This window comes from Aythya marila (genome assembly GCF_965140915.1).
Source record: "Aythya marila genome assembly, chromosome: 3".
NCBI lineage: Eukaryota > Metazoa > Chordata > Aves > Anseriformes > Anatidae > Aythya > Aythya marila.
The window spans coordinates 87,428,158-87,443,397 of NC_139044.1; the positions used below are offsets into that span (position 1 = coordinate 87,428,158).

At 36.0% G+C, this 15,240-nt stretch overlaps 1 protein-coding gene across 2 annotated transcripts in view; it reads right to left on the reverse strand.

Annotated features, from left to right (window-relative positions):
- The window catches only part of KCNQ5 (potassium voltage-gated channel subfamily Q member 5), a 291,673-nt gene that overhangs the window by 132,650 nt on the left and 143,783 nt on the right, over positions 1-15,240 (reverse strand). The window lies entirely within an intron of this gene.

The following is a 15,240-nucleotide window of genomic DNA, read 5'->3' on the forward strand; positions in this document are numbered from 1 at the left end:
ATAAGATTAGGGTATAAGAGAAAATTCTATGAGCTGTCAAACAACCCTTAGATGAGCCAGAGGGGAAAGACAATCCTACCTGTTTGTATTGTTCATCCAGTTTCTGGAGGGTAAACTTTCTGTTACTATATATGTATAGCTTCCATAGAAATAACTGGGATTCTTCAGCTGTGCAAGTTTAATACAGAGAATTGCACAGACTCACTTAGAAAGTCCAGTTTGACTTAATTGCACAAGAGAAATTCCTGAGCCTGATGCCCTAAATCTATTAGCTAGGCAAAAAGTTTTCTGAAAGTGCAACTCTCCATTCCTCCTAGTGAAGAAAACAATCACAATTTAGAATATCCATGGACTAACAATGTCTCTAGAACTGGAAGAAACAATCTAAGAGTTACTTACCATAAAAAAAAAAAAAAATTATAATATAAATATTATTATAAATATAAATATAATATAAAAATAATAGATAAAAAAGATCTTTAGCTTCCTAGAATGTATCTTTTATTAGCACATTATTTGTTCTAGTGCAAAATTCTGTGGTAAATATTAGCATGTCCAAGAAAGATCATCTGGTTTGACAAGAAAACAATAGATGTGGAAAAAAAATATTAGAAAAATGCAGGCATTGGGGGATGGAGTTGAGCACTGAAATACATTTTTTTTATATATATTGATGAAATCACCAATAAGAAACATAGGGCTCAAACTTTTAGCCTATTCAGAAGGAATATTGCTTCACATCAGCATTAAGCATTCCCAATTTGTGGGATTTTGTCTGGCTGTGGGGTTAAATGGAATTCCTTTCAGCATATGAGAGCCAAAGACCTTGCACACAAATTTCTACACTTCTCTTGTGAGATTCAGAGCATAAACACTCCATTATTCTAAGGTCACGTCAAGCTTATCCACTAGAAAGTTCTTACTCCATTTTATGCATATGGAACAGTGCATATCACAGTGACTAAAATTCAGTCTCTGTGTGCCCCAGAGTCAACGGCACTACAGTTGTTTAAACCCACTAACAAGCAAGCCCTGAGAGATTTGCTTGCAACAAGTAAAATCTGAACCATGTCTCTCTAGGGTCTACTGGATGCAGTTACGTTTCCTCTACAGTAAACTTTTCTCTTCAATGAGAACTTTACTGAAGCTGAGGCAGATCTATTTGCCCAATCCCTCTTGGAACTGAAGGTGTATTTTGTCTCATAAGGTAGTACCTGCATTGCATGGTTTTTGATCAGATGTGCTTTGTGAACTCAATACTGCCTTGTTTCTAAAGTGGAAGCAAGAATGAAAAACCAGATCCATTCCAATTCTGGGATATTTTTTCCCCTTAGTAAACACGAAAAATTTCAATCCTTTCTAGTACTCACATAAATGTATTTAAATAACTCAATAATGAAAGCCAGGGCTTTGGACAGCAGCTGACCATTTGTCAATGATGCTTGGTATCAAGTGAATCCATAAACTGTTTTTTTTTTTTCCTTATTAAATGCTTTTAAATATAGCTCGTCATAGAAAAGCACAAATGATTCAAGGTCAAAACATCCTCCTCTGCCTATTGTTTCTGCTGATGGATTTGTGTCTCCCCCAAAAAACAAACATATTTCATTTATAGCCTAAGAAATATTTACACCAAGATAAAAATCCCACAAGACTTTTCTTGCTTTTCTTGTACTTTAAAATTATTTTTAAAATTTGTCTCCTCTATTCTACTTGAAACACAGTGCTCAGTAATACCCCACTTCAAGACAAGCCACTTGCATTAGACTGGAACCTCTTTTCATCACAAAAAAAACAAACAATTATAAAATCATTGATGAGCAGCTGTTGCATGAAGCTGATATTAGGGAATTCCCTTCCTTTACATTACAGAGATCACCCCCCACATTACTCTATTGTTTCTTCCTGCTCCGTCTCTGCTGAGGTGACTCACCCATTCTCATGCAACTTGGTTGGCTTTGGCTATCTAAGCTCTTCTCCAGCTTGTCATAGTCCCAGCCAGCCGACAGTCACCTCTGGTGTTCCTTTTCCTTAGCCAAATTTGGGAATTTGGGCTAGCCAGTGGCTTTATATCCTTTATCACATCCAATTCCAAAAAAAAAAAAAAAAAAAAGCAACCACCAACAACAAAAAACAGGAGATGAAAGCGACGAGAAAAATCACACACAGAAACATTTGGAGGCCTGAGAGAAACTCTGATCTGATGCATCTTGTAAGACGCAAGTATAAACTGCATAAATCAGATAGACCTAGTATATACCACATATAACGAACATGTACAAACCCATGTGTGAAGTTTGTAGCTATGATTTAAAAGAAAGCATTGTCAGATTTTCTCCAGTGCTTTGCTACAGTCTTGTCTAGTAGCCTTGGGCATATCAAATTTTTCTGATTCCATGACTTCATCTATCAAGACAGAATAACAGTACACACAGACGGAATGAAGTTAAACACACTCTGAAGCCCTTGAATAGAAGTTCAGCATTGCTAGTCATAATATATATACAAAGTGAGACCTTCCCAAATTACTCGGTTCATAAATCTTAATTTTATTTAGTCAGCTCCAGACAGGCTGCTCTTTCCGTCTCCTCTCCTCTCCTCTCCTCTCTCTAAGGCAACAGATGAACAGTATCCGTGAAAGCAGTTCATTTCAGCTACCACTACAGTAAATGTGTGCTGACAAATTCCAGCCATGACTAGAAAGCCCAGGTACCCAGCATATAGGGAGGGCTTGTGCACTCCATCCCAAAAGCTCTTCAGTAAATCTTTATTGACATGATGACTTAAAATAAATGAATTCAAGCTACTCTGGATGCTAACTTCACACCTCCCAGTGTCTGTCCCAGAAACATGCACAATCTGCTTTAGATGCTTTTCCTCCTCCTGTTTTCTAACTTATTTCTCTAATCTTGAACTGAATTTTATACCCCAGGTGTAGAAAATTTTATACCTAAGAATTAGAAAAAGTTCTCCGAAGTAGTAGCAATGATCCCTGTGGAGTCTGAACAATAATTTCTCATTTCAAATCAGGTTAGTTTTGAATGTAGCACAGGCATTTCTCTCTGGTCTCACGTTTGCTTCTGGATTGGTTGTCCTGTTCTAATCTGGAAAAAGGTGTCAACCATAAACTTCACAAACAGTTTTGATACCATAAGCATGACACTGTTCAATGAAATGTTTTTGACACCTGGAGCATGAAACCATACAATTCTCAGTCTGGAAATAAATGTGGAGTATTACTCCAGTTCCCCATTTATTACCAGAAATATATGCCCACAACAGGAACTAATGAACCCTATTTTGAAAGAGCAATTTGGTCCAGAGAAGTTACTACAAAAGAGAACCTGCACCTTTGTCACAGCAGTCCTTGAAATAAAGACAGGTCGTTATTTCAAATTCTTTCTCAACAGGATTATTCCTTCTATGTATTCATATGCATCTGCAGGTCTGACCATTTTTTTTTCAGTATCTGTGCCTGGGAAAGGGACCTGGAGTGTATCAGGATGCACACACATAATCAAGAGAATTTACTTATTTATCTAAGTTCTAAATTACAAATTCTGCCCTCTCTTATATCATGAACTCCCACTAACTTTATTAGTAAGGGTTCAAAGATAATGAGAAGTGATGGCTTTTGATGATAGAATCCAGCTTGACTTTAGGTTTGTAGGTCATGTGCATAGTGTTGGCAGTTAGCAATAAACATTTCTTACTTGTAAAATGAAAAAAATGTGATATGGAAGTCACTGAGTGATAATACAAACAGAATTCCAAAGGGCTATTTGCAGTCATTTTTCAGTCTGGAAATGCACATCAAGCCATTTCCTCCCCTCATCGGCAATTAGAAAGCCTAAAATTAAGTACAAGGTTCTCCTTTCTTTGGTGTACTACTAGATACAAATGGAAAAGGTAAGGAAAGAGGGGTTTTATTTCATGTTAGAAGTGCCAGTGAATAGAAAAACAACTTATCAGAAAGGAACGGCAAGGAAACATATTTGATGTTCAATTGTAGTGAGATGAATACTAAAAGTACTGTATGCTAGCTTAAAATGGGCATATATATGATCTTTCAGATACTCTCCTGAAACTACTTATGCTTTGATTATAGGGATAATTCAGTTCTAAAGCCTACATCCACTATATGTCATTTTCTAAAGCCTACATCCACTGTAACCATGTCATTTTCCTGCCTTGTTACACTTCAAAATCAGAAGCCCAGTAACCGTAAATTGGCACTGCACTTCTATTTTTTTGTTGTTGATTAATCACCACAAAACGGATTTCTGACAAAAAGCAGATTTAGCAGGCTGGCAGGGCACTTATTATATTTCTTCATGTCTGACCCTCCTCATTTTAAAAAAGTATGCTAACTACAGAAACATCTCTAAGGCTTCTGGGGAGTGTTTGCTTGTCTAAAATCAGCAAGTAGCCTGAGGATGTAATTCAGCATTACTATCTGTTAATGAACACTACTCCTATCATTGTTGTTATTATCTACTAGGGGTACTGAGATGGAAAGAATTGTTTGTTTGTTGATGTTTAATTTTTCCCTATCTGAAAAATAACAGGGAGTACATGTGTATCTTTTATTAGATAATCTATATGACACAAAACAATCTTCACAGGAAATCCTCATAAATACAATGTAACTAATGGAAAATAAAGATGTTTCCATTTTTTACTAGATACTGTAATTTTTTAACTACTCGGTTGCTTCCAGAGAAAATATAATTAATTTTATAACCCAAATATGCTTTTATGGGACTCAAGAGGCTTTAAAAGTTTCCATGTTCTTTATTTTTCCTTCTTCTCTTTCAAATATAACTCCATTTGCAGTGCAGGTGTTCATGTTTCTGGGGTATACATGTATACAGTGATTTTTTGCTCAAGACTCTTCAGACCCTTATCTGAACTTTGTTGATAATGCCTGATATCCTCAGGTCTCATTTGGCAGACAAGCTAAAGAGAGGACATCAGGGAAAGATGGAGCAGCTGAAGACCTGTTCAGCCAGTCCCTGATACAGCTCCTTGACCTCTCAGCTCCTGCTTTTGTATCTTTGCGGCTATGCCAGCTCTCTTGTTCCCTTTCAAAAATATGTTTTTTTTTTTTTTTTTTTTTTTTTTTTTTTCCCCTGACCCTGTGCAATCAGATGTTTTAGAGCTTTGTCTAGAATGTAAACATTTTGTGTGGCAGAGGACATTTCTAAATTTTTTTCCCCCTAAGTGTGAGCTCAATTGGAGCTCCTCACCTGCCTTTTTCTAAAACAATTTAAGGGTAAACATTTACAGTTTTGTGAAATAAGTTAACATGCAGGTAGTGGCATATCTTGTTCAAAGGGACTTCACTCACAAAAGGCAGGTACCATTAAAGTTAAGGACAACAACTGCTTTTCTGGCCCAACAGAAAAAGCGAGATGAGTAGTTATGGACTTCAAAGCGGTTGGTGAAATTCTGGTCCTACTCAAGGCAAAGGCAAATCTCCAAGTGGAGTTTGGATTTCATCCTTTACGAAGTAGAAGTAGACCATATAAACAAATAGAGTTAACTCCTCTGCAGCTTATCAGAAGCATTAATACCATCAGCTTTCTGCAGATGAGGCTGCTAAACCTTCTTTCAGCAGTTCAGTTTTGCACATGTAAAGCCCTAGAGGCACAAATTCACACTGCCATCTCTTTGTGGCTGTAAAGCGTACCGTATAAAGTATAGCTCTGTACCTTTGTGCTCATATAAAAGTCTATTATTCTCCAAAGATTTATTTATTTATTTATTTTTAATAATTATGCCAGAAAACATTGTGATATTATATTCTGGTTTAAGCTTGAAAAGTGAAAAAGCGCTTGCCTAGTTTTGCTTCAGCTCTGCTTGCTCTGACTTTCTAGCCTGAAAACTTCACTTAATGTTGTGCAGGAAGTTGGGGAAAGGCACAGTTCCTCAAGATCCAGAAAGATCAATGAGAATTAATTAAAACTAGCACTCTGACAAACTTTCAGTAAGAAACAAAAAATAAAATAAAATAAAATAAAATAAAATAAAATAAAATAAAATAAAATAAAATAAAATAAAATAAAATAAAATAAATAAAATAAAAACAATCTCCCAAAGTGTTAAACATCCTAAATTTCTTCTGTGAAAAGTCACACTAGATGCTGTCTAGAAACAGCAGTAAATATAATGGATATATTGTGGCAGAAGTAATAATTGTTGCTTTGAACAGTATTCGTAAGCAAAGATCCCCCAAATGTTAAAAATGACAGAGTTAACAATTAAAAAGACTCATTACTTAGCAGTACTAAAGGATGGCTCAGACATCTAGTTGGACATCATCTTCCAGTGAGTCTTAGATTCAGTGTCTAATTTTGAAAATGGGATTTAGAACAGGTTCTGAGTCACTTAGACTTGTAAATCATCTAAACTTACACTTAAAGTCATCCCAGGAGAGAACAGTCTGAATGTCACAAATCCAGCAGCAACACTTCATCAGCCTGTGAGCATTTTGTGAAGCTCTCCCTCAAATCAGATTTTCATGACCCACAGTGAAGGTTTAGCCTAAGTGAAACTAAGTAGAAAACACAGGATTTGGAATGTTGTCTTTTTTATTTTTAAGTATTAATGATTTAAAGATCAAGGGTCAGACTGTGTCCCGTGTTCTATGTGCAGAACTCCCACTGTTTTCAGTGGGAGTTTCACAAATATATCCAAGGCAGAATGTGACCTTGTTATGTACGCAGCCTCTTTGGATAACATTAAAATTTCAAAATTGGTCATCAATTAGATTTACATCAAGGGTTGTTTTGATAAAATGGCTAATAAGGAACAAAACATTGGGCTGACCTTCAGGGACGGCACCATCTTTTGTTGGCAAATTGCTAAATGAGTTGAGATTATAAATTCCAACAGACGTATTTATTTTGCCATATAAACTGCTAATACTCTGGTGACTATGAAATCCATATGTTGATTCTATGAAGAAGGAATAAACAAATTGGAAAAGGGATTTTGTGTAGATTAAAAAAAAAAAAAAAAAGACAAACACTTATCAAGAACTCATCCGAGAATAACACAATTAATCAATGCACGTTATAATGAATGTGTTTACCTGCTTTTGCTTGAAGACTGGAAAGAAATAGTTCTGACTGGATAGAAAAAATTTAAAAAGAGAAAAAAAAGGTTGTGCCCTAATTTTAGGCACAACTCCCATTTCAAAAATAACTCAAATTCTAAGTAAAATGGAATCCCAAATTATAAGCACACTGTGAATTGCACTCCTACAATAACACATTTATACTCAGCAAACAGACTGTATTCAATTGATTTCTATCCGTAGGTTGACCAGACTTTATCTTTTTTGTGTTAGCATTTCAACTAATGATCATGTAATAATACTCTTAAACAACATTCAGAAAGGCGATAGATGACATTTGTTCAAAGGAAAACATTAAAAATCACCAGAAAGCATCCAGTTTCAAAGATCAGAAAGCCAAAGATGTGTAAGTGTACCTTTGTATAAGCTAAAATCCCTATGCTAAACAGGTTTATTGTATTCATTATTTATCTTGATAGACCTTGCTTTCTATAATAATCATTCAACATAAACAGTTATTATAATTTGCATGGATACCAATGCAGTGCTCAACAAGATTACACAAGTCCTTATATAGCCGATGGCTTGAATACACTTCTCTTGTCATTTATGCTTACTACGTCCTCTCTTGTGATAACTTAAATGATGTGACTGTATCAGCTGAAGGTAGGATTAAGCAAGAATGTTAATGCTTTTTTTCAACAAGTTGCACAGCCTTGGGCATTCAGGAAGTATTTAGAGTCAAGGTGTATGGAAAATGATATTTTTGGTCAATGGCATATGTAGGACATATTAACTAATCTCTGAAATTCATTTTTTGTGTCTACTCACTGTCATTCCTCTGGTTTTAGTCATATGGCATTGGTGTCTGCAATAGCTGAGAAATGGCTTAGGGGCACAGCTGAGCCTGCCCAGTGCTGTAGTCTTAAAACAGAGTCAAAATTAGATTTAACATGTCTGACATCAGGTGCATTCCTCAGGAATACTCACAATTAGGGAAGAAAATACTGCTGTGAAAAGATGAGAACAATCCACAGGTCAAAGTATAAGCTAACTACTACCTGACTCAATTTTAACAAGAATATTCCCAATTTCCAGGCAGTCCTTTACTGTCCATTACAGTATTTTCACTTTCTTCAGAAGCAATAGCACAGTCAGAGTAAGAAGATGATCCAGTAGATGTTAAAATGGCAAGCCATATAATCCCAAATTGCACAGCTCATCTTTTCAGTACAGCTTTATGCTTATGCTTATTTAAAGTCAAAATAAATGTGGAATTTGCTGAACTGGCACCAATTTCACTGCATTAATCACACTATAAAATAGAAATAAAGGATTTATTTAGGAAGTATGCTACAGATTTCACTACCTTTGTCATAGAAATATATATGAATAAAATTAGCAATATAATTTAATTTTTCTTTTTTTATTAAAAAAAATTATCATAAAATACTGGGCTTTTCCATTAGGAAGACTCAGATCATTTAATGGACTGTCAGTATAATACAGAGTGTCATTTTATTTAAGGTAAGAACTGGCACTGGGAAAAAAAAAAAAGATTTTTGAAAACCATTCAGCAGACCAATGGCAGAGCTAGCAACACGAGAAAGGAGGAGGCCTGAGTTAAAAATTGTATTTCAACAAACTTCAGAATTTCCAGTTCTTTGTGAAATTCAGCTTTGCTGTCACATGTGCTTACCCCTTTCCATTATGATTGACTATGCTTTCAAGCCAGACCTAAGCACCTCTGCTAATGGTCTGAATATGATATTCATGCACATATCCAAAAACAAATGATAAAGCACAAGGAAGTTAACACTGCTGCCTACTCCAACAACTAGAATCCAGTTTCCCTAGCAGCTCCCAGCATTACCAAGTGACTTCCCAGCTCCAGAGACATCTTCAGAAGTGGAAAATTTCTCACTATAAGGCATGATAGTGGAAAATATTCTTGGAGGATACTGAAAGCTATAATCCAACAGATGCATCGAATCAATTCATAAATGTTTCCCAAGATCTCATCTAAGACCTCCCTGGGTTAATAGGCTTACAAATTCCTAGGATGCTTAGGCATGAGAAGGCCATGACTGCGATAGCTTCATAACCACTGCACATCCCCAGTCTACATGAATATTTTGCAGATATGACAGGAACAGCCTGGACTTTTAAAATAAGGGATTTGCACTGAGATACTACATAGTCCATCTACAGAGGATAAAATTAACTTAGTAATATCAAACCACATAAATCACAGAGAAGACCAACTGCCCCCATCCACTTTTGGAAGATAAAGCAATTTACAAAACACAGAAGAAATCCCCTGAAGCCAGGATGTCAAACAAGAGGAGAAAAGTGCTTGAAATATGTATCTCAGGTCAAACAACTAATATATGATCTGATATTTTTTGCTTTTGCAAGTGGTTCTAGATTTATAGAAGCAGATTCTCATCTGAAGTAAATCAACATCCTTCATCAAATTAATTAGCAGTGTTTTCCTGATTCGTGTTAGATGCAGATTTGGCTGCTGGAATGTCTGTGGTCAAAAAGTGCTGGAGAAATTTCAGGAGGACCCAGGCATTTGTTCAGAGATTTTCTGCTCCCAGCAGCCTCAGGATCAGGCAGACACCACTGCTCCAGAAAGAGCAGATGTCCTTAAAAAAGGTATTCACATTTAATGCTTATGGAGGGAAGATAAACTCTAAGAGCTACTGTGCAGATCTTTGGCATGTAGAGTAGGTGAAATTAAGTATTAATTAGCCAAATTAGTTCAGAGTTTTGGGGTTTTATGCTGGCTGGCAAAACTAGCCAGCTAAGTTTAAATGAAGACTTTCAAATTTGGCTTATCAGCAATGACAATAACTATTAGTACTATATTTAGAAGTTTTCTTTGATCCATAGAAGTTGAATACAACTTTAAAGCTTTACATGAAACTAAAATGTATGTGGATAGCTTCTTCATGTGCTGAAAAATAGTCCTTGCTTAATAGTACACTGCAACATGTCAGAGCAAGCACTTTTGTGGAGAGTTAAAGAAATGCTTCAGATACATGTTTTTGAGTTTTATCTGATTTTGGATTCAGTAGACACAGCTGTTAATGTCTCCAAACTTTAAAGCAAACAAGGAAACCAAAGATAAAACTGGGCTTCAGGGTCAAAAGAATAGGGCTTCTTCAGCAGAGGTAGGCAATGCCAAGCAGAAGCAGTAAAAGTGCACGTGTGTCTTTGTGCTCAACACAAATAATAGGCGAGAGTTAGGAAAGTGTAAAGCTTGACTGAAGCTGGACCTGAGATTTCTGAGCCTTTAGCCTTGCGAAAAATGGTTTGTTAGATACCATCATGGCTTCAAAATATTTGTAAAAGATTATGGGATCATTGACAATTTATAGAAGGATCTTTAGCAGGCTTTCTCTTCTTTCCTAGAGCTTATCTTTTCAGTTGTATAGCTTTTTTTTTTTTTTTTTTTTTTTTTTTAAGCTCTTGCAGCTCTCCAAGTATCTGAGAATGCAGATGTATTTGCAGTTTACAGAAATAAGAAGAAAATAAGTGACTTTGAACCTGGTCCTCCATCATTTAACTCTCTAACAGGCTAAATCCTGAGAGCAAATTAATTCAGGGAACAATGTAGTTTCTCTTGACTCACTAACCATGAAATGCCCACCCTGTCAGGACTAAGACTGGTATTTCTCTTGTTTTGCAGAATGTCTACTGAACGAGGCCTACCATTGCTGCCTCAAGCTGTCTGCCCCAGCATTTCAGACCTGTGCTTGTTCTGTTTTTTCATAAAGGACATTTGGAGATGAGGCTGAATTTAAACACCTTCACATTTGTGTTATTTACCTTTGGAAGGTGTCCTGAATTAACTCCTGTGATGGCACTCCTACAGCAAAAGATGTGCTGTTGACCATGGGCAGCAGTGTTCAGGACTGGATGTGAAAGCCACAGGTCAGTCCCTTTGATCTCAAGACCTCAATCACCACTGCCTTAGTCAGGAGGTGGTGGAACCTTTTCCTTCTGAGCAACAATAACATTGTCTTGTTTTTACCAAGTGCAGCAGCCACTGCTGGAGAAACAACTTCCCCAGCAGTCAGCAAGCTGTCATCTGTGACTGTCATCAGGGATATGGGGCTGAGGCACAAGAGATGAGTCAAAGGCAGATGCTCCAATAAAAGTTTTCAAGAAACATATTTCTGAGAGCAGTTACAACAACAACAAAAAAATAACCAAAATGTTGAAAGGCTGTCAGCTGGCTTGGTTTCTCTCTCCTGAATGACGGAATAAGACTGTTGTGCACTCTTTAAGCTCAAACCTTCCCTGCACCCTTCCATTTTTAAAGATCAAACAAATTCAGGTGGCATGGGCCAAACTTCCCTTCTGCTTTAATTTAACACAACTCTGAAGGGAAGGAAATCACCACTTCTGCGAAAAAACTTTTTCACACTTTTTTTTCCACTTGCTCTGAACAAAGTGGCTCTTTTGCTTTACAAACCAAGTCTTTTATCTACAGTTAAATTAACATAACCTATATGCAACACCCTGAGCAGCTATTACCTTTTCCAATAGTTCCCTGTGTATCTTTCAAGAATGATTCCGTTAAAAACAAACAAACAAACAAACAAACAAAAAACAATGAGATCTTAGTTTTCTAGAAATAAGGTATGTTGGAGTGGAATATATTATGATAGCCTAGCTAACAGGCATCAGGCATTGGCTCAGTACACACACTGGTAAAATCTTGCTAGTATATGCATCCTGGCCCAGCCTTGGCCCCTCTCCATCCCTGGGATGGGCTGGGGCTGTCCAGTGTCCCTGGCACCCCTGCTGGGATGGTGGGACAGGCCCTGGCACCAGGCCCTGATCTGAGAAACACCATGGGGAGCCACCACTACTCCCTCCCCAGCACCAGTTTGCTGCTGGCCTGTGCTGTGCTCATGGTTGCAAAAAGAAACCACACCATGTTTTTCTGAGTATTCTTGAAGTCTGATACTTTCAGGCTTGTTTCAGGCCAAAAGAAGTCTCCAGTATGCACCTGAAACAAGAGGGAGTGCTGCTCTGGGTAAACCAGAACAATGGTTTGGTGAACTACATTTTAAAGTGCAATAAAGTCAATCACTTTCTTGCTTTTGTATTTTCTACAAATGTAGAAACTTAGGGCATTCCTTTATGCAATGAAAATATATGATAAGTGACAAACTGCAAAATATACATTTAAAATCCTATGCATTTTCTCCAGCATATTCCTGTGGGGATGGGTTTCAGTTCACAGAACAGCAAGGACATATTTTAAAGACAATTTTTATTCACAATTTCTCTGATTTATAGTAATTATAAACAAATATCTTCTATTTTATTGTACTTTATTTCCACCGTTATAGATGTTATTTGATGAGTTTCTGTTATTATCATTCTTTTTTAAGATACATACTTAATGCAAAATGGAGTTGTTTTTTCCTGTCAAACTGTCTAATTTAGCTGGTCTGGATCTGTTTCTTTAAGAAAATAAAGTGCTGCTTACAACAATCATGCCAAGGTTTTTTTAAAAGACAGTTCAACTGTTTTCTAATATTACATTTTTCATAAATCATGATTTTCTCTTGCCACACAAAGCAATTTTTTATATTAATATTTAGGATTCTGGCTTGCATAGAAGCACTGTTTCTGCCTCACCTACCAAAACCTGAGGTCTCCACAGTATACATTGAAAGGCAATGCAACACCCAAATTAGAGAGTAAATGGACCGAAGGATGGACAGAAACCATATAATTTAAAAATAATTGGGGAATGATTAGGAAGTTTTATTATGGAGCTATATAAATATGTTTTATCTTGTCATCAGACTGTAACAGGGCTTGCAGACCATGGCCAGTGTGTGCCCTTGGCAGACTGCACTCAGTTATAGCTTCCTAATAACACAGCTATTTGCTTTCATTCTTTGCTTCCAGCTTTGTATTTTCATTTATTTATTTATTTATTTTCACCAAGTTCTTCAGCTTTTATGAGGAAATGGAGAAAAGAATCAGTCATACTTGTTCTCCTTCATTCACTTGGAAAAAACACCTTTTCCTTTTCTGTATGCTTTGGTATTTGGAAACCCAAGTATCATTATGGGATCTTGAAACTATAGCAGCCATTTTCATCTTCCTACCTCAGCTTTCCTCCTCCATGGGATATCCAGAGACCACATATACAAGAAGCTAAGTTACAGCAAACTCCACTCATGTAGCTGTATCATGCCAATCAGAAACAAATATTTTTAAAATAGAAAGCTACTTCAGGTTCTAGTTTAAAATACCTAAGTTCCTAATAATTTAAGATTTTAAAGAGGAAAAGTACTCATGCAACAGTATCATATGGTGAGTGTTATATTGGTTACAAACTATATGTTTATGAAAGTATATATTCTTCTAGTAATAAATAAATCCACTAGAATATTGTTTCCTCTTGAGTAAGAAAATACGGATAATAGATTAATAGGACTTCCATTAATTTGCCTAAATTTTGATATATTTTTTTTTTTTCACAATTCTATGAATTTCCATTTCGGTTTAGGTGCGTCAACAATATCACAGTGCATATATATATATTTTTCCCTTTTAGTTATAACAAGTACCTACAGTGTAAGAAAAGGTATTCACTCTGCATCTTCCACCTTCTGAAGGCATACTTCTGAACAATAGTTACAGTAGTTTACTCTGGAAATCTTGTATATCTAGGTGACAGGAATGAGCCTGTAAATGCGCTATACCCACACAAGATGATAACTCACGGAAAAAAAGATACTCTGGGTTTCAGAAGCACTTTTTGAAGGATTAAGTTACAATATAAGATTCTGTTGATCAGATAGTTCTCTTTTCTTACTGAAGAAAAGATTTCTGTGTAACGTGTTTTGTGAAGAAGGATGATGTAGCCAGAGAATGAAAGCAGACTGTATTCCTTCACTGTGGCTTTGCTTGTTTCTGCAGCCTAACATGCTTCATATTCTTAAAAGAATTGATTTTGGCTCTACAGTTCTGTGGGGAATTATGTCATCTGCATTTCTGCTTACTATCACACACAGCTGATACTATATTTCACCATCTTACCAGACCACCAAGATCAGTTTTGCTGACATTAATTACAGACATAGAGAAGCATTTACAATTAAAAAAAAAAAAGCAAAAAAAAAAAGCTTTTGCTAAATCTCTTGGCTTCAGCTCCAGGATGTACCTTTTCTTGCATAAAAGTTCTTCTCAGATTAGTTTCTGCTATAAGGTCCAGACATTAGTAGTGGAATCCTGCTTTCCATGAACATGAAAACTAGACAGAGCTCTTTCCAGCAGACTTCCAGATATTACATTAATATTTATATATACATATTAATGTATATACATATATGTAGACACATACAAATGTATGCTAAACATGCTAAACAAAGTGTATATATTTAATTAGAAGACAGGATTTTACTTTCAGGAGTTCTCTGATTTTTAGGTATACATTTTTCAAAATATTTTTAAAATTATTGCTGTAAGTGAATTTTATAGAGAAACATAATTAAATGAAGAGCAGACTGGTCTACCACAAGAAAAGTGCTCCACTAAAAAAGTTGAGAAGTGTATGATGTTGTTGAACCCAGCAAATAATTTTAAAGCAGGATATGTTCCTCTGCTTATCTCCTGTTGCTAAATCTACAGATGTATGCAGTAAAGCAGATGCCAGCCTGGAGAATACTGTTCAAGACAGAGCAGCACTTTACAGGTCAAGCTTCTAAACTGATGCATATGCTATTTTCACTTCTATTCCCTAAACTTTTTTACATGGTCAATGCTATGGTCTGAGCTTCTCATACGCTTCACAGCACTATCATTTCAAAGTTATAAAATCTAATGTGTGATAACAGAAAAAAAAGAGATGTACAAGAAGTACAGACTGTGATATAGAGAAAACAGAGAAAACAGCAACTGCTGCAACACAGGCTTCCTTGCCAAACTTTATATGCCAGGGTTTGAATAAATTACACTTTAATTCTACAAAAAGGTTGAACATTAATATGGAACTTTACATAATGCAGCTACCTGGTAACATACATTGAATATAGGTAGAATATGACATTACATAAAACAAATTTAAAAGTATATCGACAATTAATATACTTTCACTGAGAATTATCAGAAATGATATT